This window comes from Hippichthys cyanospilos, chromosome 20 (assembly GCF_059441005.1).
Source record: "Hippichthys cyanospilos isolate Australia breed blue-spotted pipefish chromosome 20, RoL_Hcya_1.0, whole genome shotgun sequence".
In the NCBI taxonomy this organism is placed as follows: domain Eukaryota; kingdom Metazoa; phylum Chordata; class Actinopteri; order Syngnathiformes; family Syngnathidae; genus Hippichthys; species Hippichthys cyanospilos.
In genome coordinates, this window is record NC_142388.1 from 3,561,498 (window position 1) to 3,573,166 (window position 11,669).

Consider the following 11,669-nt stretch of genomic DNA (forward strand, 5'->3'; position numbering starts at 1 on the left):
AAAGATCTACACTATTAACCCTTTGTTATCATCATAACACGGCGTAATACTCAACTAGCTTAGACTCAAACGCGATTAATCGGTAGAGTTCCATTTCGTTAAGACCATCGCGACGGCTTGAAAATCATTAATATATACGTAAAGTCCGGATTATATATACACAAATGAGATTATTTGTAGATCTAATTTAGGTGATAGCCCTTGCGTGTGTATACGACGGGATGTTTATTTGCGATGTCATTGGTCGACAAATCAAGTTGATCTTGCTCATGTTATCAAGCGGCGGCTGCTTGAAAAAAGAAAAACTCCACAGCACATAGAACAGAAGCTAGCGTCGGAGCTTTCCGGCAGGAAGGTCACGAGTGGTCCACTCGTTTTCGGACGCTTCCGACTTGTGACCCCGCGGCTCCTCTCTGACCGTATTGAATGTGAAATGAGCGGGGGGTTGCGTCCCCACGTTTGGACAAATCAAATAACTTTGTATGATGCCAATGCCAGCTAGTGCTAACGCGTTTGTGTTTTTTTTTTTTTTCCGTTAAACTCTAAAATCAATCGATGGGGTATTTCCTCAAATAGTAAATGCCGTGCCCCAATTAATCTCCGGGCGCGTCATCAGCTCACCTCAAATAGTTGCCTCATTTCTACGCTTTCTGAAAATCAAACACATTCTCTACTGTTGACGGAAATAGACGTCAAAGTGAAAAACCCATTCACTGCCGTTGACAGCAACGCAAATCAAGAAATCCGTTTTTATTGGGCTGGCAGTGAAAGAGTTAACATTAAAATACATTTCCTGCTGACCTTATGCAGCAGCGCCCCCTGCTGTTGACTGATATTAATGTACCCACATGCTTCCCCTTGCAGACGTCACATGTCCAAATTGAGGACACAACCCAACCTATTTATTCGTGTCCACTCTTGTGTCCCTTTTGTCTCAGCGAGACAGCAAAGTCCACTGCAAACACATGATATGTCCTCTAATCATCACACCAGGACTTAGTGGGTTAGCTCCAATGAGTCCAAAGATACAGACCAAAAACTAACGTCCAACACAGTGGACGCAAATGATTAGACTGGGTCTCGGGGCTACACGGAAAAAAATGGGATTAAAATATAAATTTATACATGATAAAGTAGTTTAAGTATCCGTTGTACATTTATGCTTAATATACCCTTGAGACGCAGCCTTTCATTTGTGTCCACTTTTATGTCCATTTCGTCTCAGAAAGACAGCAGTCAGTTGCATTTCAGCCAAACGCGAGACATCAATGGAAAGGCCAGGATGTCCTCCACCGAGGACACTAGGACTTAGGTGGATAGCTCCAGCGAGTCCAAAATTGTCCATGACAATGGACACAAATAAATAGGCTGGGTCTCGGTAGTTTTTGACTTTGCAAATATTTCACCCTGCAAATTCTCTATGCGTACGTCTTTAGGGGTCTGGGGATTGAATCTCGGGTTCTAATTTTGTTGAAATGTGCAAAATCCATTTCAACATTGAATGTGTCGAGTCAAATTGTCACATGGCAAGCGATAGCATAATACATTTGAGGAAATATGCTAATTGTAACTCAGAGTTTGGCTTATTTTGTGTCAAAGTTATGATTTGTCAAAAGGGCTTCTTAACCTTGCTCATTGAGGATTTTTTTTTTTTTTTTAATGTGCACCTTTCCTCTTGGAATGTAAAGTATCAATCAATGACCAAACCACGCAAAGAACAACAGCCTGTGCTCACGTGGCCGCAGTCCACATCTTTTTCAGTTTTTTTTGTTTTTTTTCAACACAGTGTTCCTCCCTCAGGATGATGCAATGTTCTCAGGGATTTAACCAAAAAGAAGTTTTATTCTTTTGGGGATCATCCACTAAACAGATAGTAGAGACATTCTGAACCGTTCGTTTTGTGTACTGATAGCATTATCTACCTCTTGAGTTTTTTTTTTTTTTTTTTTTCTGCTGACCTGTTGGATACTATTATATCGTGCCGGGAGAGGTTTCCCAAGGTCTTCCTTCTATTTTTTTTTTTGGTTCTGTCTGATTAGTTTACAGAAAGATACCTACCTCATATCGTCCAACTTTTTGATTTTATTTTTTTATGATAACTTGTGAGCTCTTTCATCTACCTCCTCCTTACGTTTGAAACACAGTAGCTAGCTTCGGCGCGCATTTTGGGAAGACGCAGTTTTAGCGCCACCAGCGCCTGTCTTTGACCAAATACAGTGTTCCCTCGTTTTTCAGATGGATTTGGCCCCTAACGTACATAAATAGAGTGTTTAAAATGTGTTTAAAATAAAACTTTGCCTAAATTTCTTTCACATGTCCATTGATCTCCTAAGGAGGCTAAACAAACATGTGTCTGTCTTTGGGCACAAACTTATTTTATTTTACAACAAACAACATTCGGTGCGCCAGAGTATGGCGAGAGCGGCCGCTAACTCCCCCAGAGTCTCCGCAGCCAATGAAATGTTCTCATAAAGTGCCAGGCTTATATTTGTTTTTTTCTTCCTGTTTACTTCCACTGACTTTAGTCGGGAGACACACGGACTTTCTCGCTCTAGGAATGAAGTTGCTTTCGGGGTAGCGGCCGTCGCGCGTCCACTAAACTGGAGTCTGAAATCACATCGAGCTGTTGCGGGAATTGTAGATTTGGCCCCGAATATATACATAATGCTCTGTCAAATTATACAATGACGAGCAGCGGTTTAGTTTGAAGCGAAAGTGCCTTCATTTGCAGCTGAACAAGATCGAGTATTAACAGGCTGTTAAGTTCAGTGGCAAAAATTGAAATGATAAGTGGCGAGGGAACACTGTAGTTGCGCCGTCGTTTGTACCGGATGCTTTTTTTTGTTTGTTTTTGTTTTGTTTTCGAAACAGCCGAGGATAATCAGCCTTTTCGTGTGGCGATTTCTTTTTCTTTGTTTTTGTACTAATGTTGACATTTAAATAGGTGGGGTCGAACAACAACTAACCGAGATTAATGAAGTCAACGGACGCGTTTGTGAAGGTTTTTCCAATCAATGTAACTACTGATTGAAATTTTTAAGCACATTCTTAAAACCCTGGCGGTCAATGCAGCTGAGTAATTATTGCGTTCCTGTTTTAAAAGGCTATTAAGGATACAAATGAGTTTGGGGTTTTTTTTTTTCTCCAAATTTAATTCTGCAAAGTCTCAAAGACTTTGAATGAAATGCTTTTTTTCAACCAACAAAACACAAGTGAAATGAACTTCAACGAATATACGTTTTTTTTGCCGGATAATATGATGAAATGTGTTGCTAACAAATGGTTCTCAAACGTTTTCATTCTTATGGTCATGCTCGGTTTAATTTGCATTTGGGGGGGGGGGTCTCTGGACCTAAAATGTTTGTTCTGGACCAGTGGTTTTTCAATTTTGGGTTACATGTACCCATGTGCCACTTCAGGGTGCGATTTGAATAGTATAATTACGAGTAATCATTTTTCTTTTCAAATTGAGAGCAAATCAATTGGAACAAGAATCAAATCATTGCAATGTTTTGTTACAGTGATTGCTTTGCAAAACGTAACGTGTGCGTTGTCATTTATGAGGCAATTTTTCGGCAGACAAACAAGAAATATAACGGGTAATGTGGCATGATTTAGCTTCTAGAGGCACTACTATAATGTAGTTTCAAAGTTGAATACAAGAGATGTGTCAAGTCATTTTTTTTCACAGGGGGTACACCGCAAAAAGTTGAAAACCACTTTTCTGGACAAAACGGCATTTTGGGTCTCTATGAAGCGTTCAGAGTGCAAATCTTTCAAATCAATCCATCAAAGCAAACATTTTTTCTAAACCAACCAAAAAGTTGTGATTAAAAAAGCTCAACAGCCTTCAAAAACTGCTGTTTTTTTTTTTTTTTTATTTGAAGTCTATAGCTGGTTTTATTTTCAAGACTTGTGTGACACAAAGTCCCCAAATTGTACTGAAACGGAATGTGTGCAGCTGATTTTTTTTTTTTTAATCGTTATGACCTTATTATGTCCTCATATATGAAATAATCCTGAAAGCTGGGCAGTATCCACCTCCTCATGATGACAAATGACCTCGAATTTTTTTAATTTTTTTTTTTAACGTGATATTGTTGCCAGAGAGTGCGACGTGCGCTCTGCCTTTTGGAGGACGTGAAAGCACTGATGGAAATGCAGATCACTTCTTATTTCAACCCTTAATCTAAGTGTACTGCCTTTTTTTTTTATTATTTCTGTAAATCTTAGATTGGATTTTTAAATGTTTTTAAATGTCTGAAATGTTTGACTTGATTGCAAAATAAACCTATTATTTTGGCATTAAAGTATGTATAATTTCCTACTACTAAAGTGTTGACATTTTTTATGCTGTTCTTGGGAGTACAAAAAAAATGGTGGTGGCTGACCGCTAGAGGGTGCAAGAGGAGCAAAAAATGTTTTAAGTGTTTCCTGTGGCTTTGCTCTACAAAAAAAACTTGCAACATTATATTTGAAACGAACTCTAAGTTCATAAATGATATTTACAGAGGAAAACAAACAATTGGTCCTAGTTTTTATTTTATAATGATAGTTTTTATTCCATCATTTTAAATTAGTTTATACTCGGCCTATGAAGTCATAAATGATCAAATAAAAAACGATGAAAACGAGGTAATTTTAGTTAATTTTATAAACATGTAGTTTTTGGTTTTTAAATTCAGTTCTTTTCATTTTGGATTTTTTTCTTTGCTTTTTGTCAACTACCCGTCACTCCTAAATTTTACATTTTTTGTTTATTATAATTATTATTTTAGTATTCTTTGTTTTTCCCAATATATGTAGGATTTGTCAAACATTTTTAGGTATATGTATTGTGAAATAAGTATGTATAATTGAAATAATCATTACAAAAGTATTAAAATGAAATAATAAATACCTTTTAATTAATAATCAATTCAAATAAGTATTAAACAAAGAATAAGTCGTGAAAAAATATGTCACTTTGTCTTGCGTAATAAGCTAAAATTCTCTATCAACCGACTTCACTCCGTCTGTTCAGCAATATTAGACATTTTTCCTTGACTTAGGTTTTATAAACGAAAGTTTTTTTTTTAGAGGGCTGAGGATAACAAAACCCTGTCGTTGTTCACTTCCTACTGTCAGTTTCCAGTCTGTCCACAAGAGGGCAGCATTATGCCACTTTCCCTTGTTGAGTCCACTGTCTTGCCTCCATCTTTTTTGTTGGACGTTTCCCACTGCGATCTTTCATAGATTGACTTTCCCACCCTTCAATCCTCCACCAAGTCTCCCATTTTTATCATGACTTTTTTTCTAGCTCCCTTTCTTACCTCCCGATAGATTTTTTCTTTCTTTCAAAAAACACATCTGGAGATTTTTGTCAAGGTCAGATGTTTTGTGTTGTGTTTTGTGTTCCACTTTTCCACCTCTTCCTTCTCCTCATTCCTAAACTGCACGGTGACCTTTGTTGTGCCGCCTGCAGGCTGTATGCTTTAACCTTTTCCACGGAGGCTTTGGGAATACAGGGCACCCCCCCCCCCCCCCCCCCCAAAAAAAAAAAAAAAAAAAAAAGAAAAAATATAGAGGTAAACATGCACGTGGCTGGCTCTCCATCAAAAAGCCACCGTGCTTGCAGGACTATTCCATCCACTGTTGCGCCTGAATTATTCATCCCTCATTAAAATGCACTACGAGTAATGACAGGCAAGAGTGTTTTTTGGGGGCCTTTTTTTCCCCCGAGCTGAAACGCAGAGGTCATTATGAGTCATTTTGTAGTCAATTTGCTGTGATCAAGCGTGCTCCCGAGTAAGACAAAAACAGGCCCATTTAGGAGTTCATGTATGAGAACATCAAAAGCCGCTCTCCCTTCTCGTCCATTTGGCCGCGCTGTAAAGAGGAGGCGCAAAATCACTTGGATGGAACAAAAAATATGACTTGGATGGAAGAAAAAAGGCGTGACGAAGCCGAGATGAAACGCGAGGACTGCGAGGGGGGAAAAGTGCCAGGGCTGCTTGACAGTGGTCGCCAAGCATGTGTGGGGGACCGTGGAGGAAAAATTATTTTACAAAAATACAAGTAAGCCTTACTGTCGTTTTTTCGCAAAAAAACGTCCGTCTATAGTATGGCTTTTTTTTGGAAAAAAACGACAGTCTATAGTATGGCTTTTTTTGCCAAAAAACGACAGTCTATAGTAAGGCTTTTTTTTGCAAAAAAACAACAGTCTATAGTAAGGTTTTTTAGCCAAAAACGACAGTCTATAGTATGTTTTTTTTTGCGAAAAAACGACAGTCTGTAGTACAGTCTATAGTAAGGATTTTTATTCTCGCAAAAAAACGTCAGTCTATAGTATGGCTTTTTTTCACAAAAAAACCACAGTCTATAGTAAGGCTTTTTTCTCAAAAAAACGATAGTATATAGTATGTTTTTTTTTTTTGCAAAAAAACGACAGTCTATAGTAAGGCTTTTTTTGCCAAAAAACGACAGTCTTTAGTAAGGCTTTTTTTTGCAAAAAAACGACAGTCTATAGTATGTTTTTTTTTTTGCGAAAAAAACGACAGTCTGTAGTAAGTTTTTTTTGCAAAAAAACGACAGTCTATAGTAAGGATTTTTATTCTCGCAAAAAAACGTCAGTCTATAGTATGGCTTTTTTTCACAAAAAAACGACAGTCTATAGTAAGGCTTTTTTCTCAAAAAAACGATAGTCTATAGTATGTTTTTTCTTGGAAAAAAACGACAGTCTATAGTAAGGCTTTTTTTTGCAAAAAACGACAGTCTTTAGTAAGGCTTTTTTTTTTTGTGCAAAAAAACGACAGTCTACAGAATGGCTTTTTTTGCCAAAAAACGACAGTCTATAGTAAGGCTTTTTTTTACCAAAAAACGACAGTCTATAGTAAGGCTTTTTTTGCAAAAAAACGACAGTCTATATATAGTAAGGCTTTTTTTTTGCAAAAAAACGACAGTCTATAGTATGGCTTTTTTTGCCAAAAAAACGACAGTCTATAGTAAGGCTTTTTTTTGCAAAAAAACGACAGTCTATAGTAAGGCTTTTTTTTTGCCAAAAAACGACAGTCTTTAGTAAGGCTTTTTTTTTTTGCAAAAAAACGACAGTCTATAGTATGGCTTTTACTGCCAAAAAACGACAGTCTATATATAGTAAGGCTTTTTTTTTTTGCAAAAAAACGACAGTCTATAGTATGGCTTTTTTTGCCAAAAAATGACAGTCTATAGTAAGGCTTTTTTTGCAAAAAACGACAGTCTATAGTAAGTCTTTTTTTGCCAAAAAACGACAGTCTATAGTAAGGCTTTTTTTGCCAAAAAACGACAGTCTTTAGTAAGGCTTTTTTTTTTTGCAAAAAAACGACAGTCTATAGTAAGGCTTTTTTTGCCAAAAAACGACAGTCTTTAGTAAGGCTTTTTTTTTTGCTAAAAAACGTCAGTCTATAGTATGGCTTTTTTTCACAAAAAAACTACAGTCTATAGTAAGACTTTTTTCTCAAAAAAACGAGTCTATAGTGTGTTTTTTTTTGCGAAAAAAACGACAGTCTGTAGTAAGGATTTTTATTCTCGCAAAAAAAACGTCAGTCTATAGTATGGCTTTTTTTCACAAAAAAACCACAGTCTATAGTAAGGCTTTTTTCTCAAAAAAACGATAGTCTATAGTATGTTTTTTCTTGCAAAAAAACGACAGTCTATAGTAAGGCTTTTTTTTGCAAAAAACGACAGTCTTTAGTAAGGCTTTTTTTTTTGTAAAAAAACGACAGTCTATAGTATGGCTTTTTTTGCCAAAAAACGACAGTCTATAGTAAGGCTTTTTTTGCAAAAAAACGACAGTCTATAGTAAGGCTTTTTTTGCAAAAAAACGACAGTCTATATATAGTAAGGCTTTTTTTTTTGCAAAAAAACGACAGTCTATAGTAAGGCTTTTTTTGCCAAAAAACGACAGTCTTTAGTAAGGCTTTTTTTTGCAAAAAAACGACAGTCTATAGTAAGGCTTTTTTTTGCAAAAAACGACAGTCTTTAGTAAGGCTTTTTTTGCAAAAAAACGACAGTCTATATATAGTAAGGCTTTTTTTTTGCAAAAAAACGACAGTCTATAGTATGGCTTTTTTTGCCAAAAAAACGACAGTCTATAGTAAGGCTTTTTTTTGCAAAAAAACGACAGTCTATAGTAAGGCTTTTTTTTTGCCAAAAAACGACAGTCTTTAGTAAGGCTTTTTTTTTTTGCAAAAAAACTATAGTATGGCTTTTATTGCCAAAAAACGACAGTCTATATATAGTAAGGCTTTTTTTTTTGCAACAAAACGACAGTCTATAGTATGGCTTTTTTTGCCAAAAAATGACAGTCTATAGTAAGGCTTTTTTTGCCAAAAAATGACAGTCTATAGTAAGGCTTTTTTTGCAAAAAACGACAGTCTATAGTAAGGCTTTTTTTGCCAAAAAACGACAGTCTATAGTAAGGCTTTTTTTGCCAAAAAACGACAGTCTTTAGTAAGGCTTTTTTTTTTTTTGCAAAAAAACGACAGTCTATAGTAAGGCTTTTTTTTGCCAAAAAACGACAGTCTTTAGTAAGGCTTTTTTTTTTTGCAAAAAAACGACAGTCTATAGTATGGCTTTTATTGCCAAAAAACGACAGTCTATATATAGTAAGGCTTTTTTTTTTTGCAAAAAAACGACAGTCTATAGTATGGCTTTTTTTGCCAAAAAATGACAGTCTATAGTAAGGCTTTTTTTGCAAAAAACGACAGTCTATAGTAAGGCTTTTTTGCCAAAAAACGACAGTCTATAGTAAGGCTTTTTTTGCCAAAAAACGACAGTCTTTAGTAAGGCTTTTTTTTTGCTAAAAAACGTCAGTCTATAGTATGGCTTTTTTTCACAAAAAAACTACAGTCTATAGTAAGACTTTTTTCTCAAAAAAACGAGTCTATAGTGTGGTTTTTTTTGCGAAAAAAACGACAGTCTGTAGTAAGTTTTTTTTGCAAAAAAACGACAGTCTATAGTAAGGATTTTTATTCTCGCAAAAAAAACGTCAGTCTATAGTATGGCTTTTTTTCACAAAAAAAACACAGTCTATAGTAAGGCTTTTTTCTCAAAAAAACGATAGTCTATAGTATGTTTTTTCTTGCAAAAAAACGACAGTCTTTAGTAAGGCTTTTTTTTTTTTTTTTGCAAAAAAACGACAGTCTATAGTATGGCTTTTTTTGCCAAAAAACGACAGTCTATAGTAAGGCTTTTTTTTGCAAAAAAACGACAGTCTATAGTATGGCTTTTTTTCACAAAAAAACGACAGTCTGTAGTAAGGCTTTTTTCTCAAAAAAACGATAGTCTATAGTATGTTTTTTTTGCAAAAAAACGACAGTCTATAGTATGTTTTTTTTTGCAAAAAAACGACAGTCTATAGTAAGGCTTTTTTTGCCAAAAAACGAGAGTCTTTAGTAAGGCTTTTTTTTGCAAAAAAACGACAGTCTATAGTATGTTTTTTTTTTGCGAAAAAAACGACAGTCTGTAGTAAGTTTTTTTTGCAAAAAAAAACGACAGTCTATAATAAGGATTTTTATTCTCGCAAAAAAACGTCAGTTTATAGTATGGCTTTTTTTCACAAAAAAAACAGTCTATAGTAAGGATTTTTTCTCAAAAAAACGATAGTCTATAGTATGGTTTTTTTTGCAAAAAAACGACAGTCTTTAGTAAGGCTTTTTTTTGCAAAAAAAACGACAGTCTATAGTATGTTTTTTTTTGCGAAAAAACGACAGTCTTTAGTAAGGCTTTTTTTTGCAAAAAAAACGACAGTCTATAGTATGTTTTTTTTTTGCGAAAAAACGACAGTCTGTAGTAATTTTTTTTTGCAAAAAAAACGACAGTCTATAGTAAGGATTTTTATTCTCGCAAAAAAACATCAGTTTATAGTATGGCTTTTTTCACAAAAAAACGACAGTCTATAGTAAGGATTTTTATTCTCGCAAAAAAAGGCTTTTCATCACAAAAAACGACAGTCTATAGTAAGGCTATTTTTTGGTAAAAAAAACGACAGTCAATAGTTATACTATAGACTATAGTAATATAGTAATATACTATAGACTGTCATTTTTTTGCGAAAAAAAAGCCTGTCGTTTTTTTGCGACAAAAAGCCTTGCTATAGACTGTCGTTTTTGTTGTGAAAAAAAAGCCTTACTACAGACTGTAGTTTTTATGCGAAACAAAGCCTTACTATAGACTTGTTTTTTTGCGAAAAAAAGCCTTACTACAGACTGTCGTGTTTTGCAAAAAAGCCTTACTATAGACTGTCGTTTTTTTTGCGATAAAAAGCCTTACTGTCGTATTTTTGTGAAAAAAGCCTTACTGTAGACTGACATTTTTTTGCAAAAAAAGCCTTACTCTATATAGACTGTCGTTTTTTTGCGAAAAAAAGCCTTACTCTAGACTGTCTTGTAAAAATCTCCCGTCAGGTTTGTGCGCCCAAAAATGTTTTTGCACGACAAAGCAAAGTCACATTCCCCAATTCATTTTTGCCCACACTAATTGCCTAATGAAGACGGCGCCATCCAAGGAGAGCGTTCCGAGAAGCACTTAAGGAAAAGCAGGAAGAGGACTTAATATGATGGAAATAAGTGTGACACGCTTAACGATCGGCTTGGGCCTGCTTTGACCTTTCGTGTCAACGTGGAGGGCGTCCATTACTGTGCTGCCAGCGCCTCTCATCGTGACCGCCCAAAACCTCGTCGCGGAAAGGCGGAGGCGTCTGGCCGCCTGTGAGGAGGGAGGGAGGGAGAGGGGGGGAATAAAAAAAACAAAACAAAATACACAAACCGGAACAGTGGCGAGCAACATTGATATTGTAGCTGAAAACCCTACTTTGAAACCGTAACCTGGGTTCGAAACTCAAATTTGAAAACCTGTGGTTTAAAACTCTACTTTTAAAGTCTAACTACTTTAAAAACCTCATTTGAAACCCGCATTTTTGTATAAAACCCTAATTTGAAACTTCACTAAAAGTTTGAAACCATAATTTTAAAAAACAACATATTTTTGTAGTGTAGGCTGGTTCTCATGAGGAATATTTACTTTAAGAAATTAGATCAAGATGAATATCTCAATTTATGAACAAATAACGGCGTGAGAACATTAAAATGATCGAAATAATGGTTTGCAAAAGTGTGCACACCCTCTTTTAACTTGATGTGGCTGTTTATTAGCGTTAGCATTAGCTTTGGGATTTCAAGCACCCAGATTGTTCTTAAAACCATTAGAGGAAAAAAGTCTTGAATTTGGTTTACTGTGCAAAAAAAATAAATAAATAAAAAGTTTTCTATGACAAATACAATTCTGAACCTAGTGGCAATTTGTATTTGTTTTAAAAATGACAAGTTGCCTTTATTGATTTTTTTTTGTCAGTTTTTGTAGCGTAAGCTGGGCGTCAAGAGGATACTGTAAGAAATTAGCTTTTTTTTTTTGCTTAAAACATGACAACTTACCTTTTTTTTTTGAACAATTATTTCTTGTGTTTTTGTCCGGCACTTTTTATAGCGTAGGTTGTGTCTCAGGAGGACACTGTAAGAAACGCGATCAAGATAAACATCAAAATGAAGAAAAACATTCGAGTGAGAGAGCGTAAAACGACCGACATAACGGTTTGCAAAAGTGTGCACACCCTCTGGTAACGACGCGCCATCCATCTTAAAAACCAAGCCCTC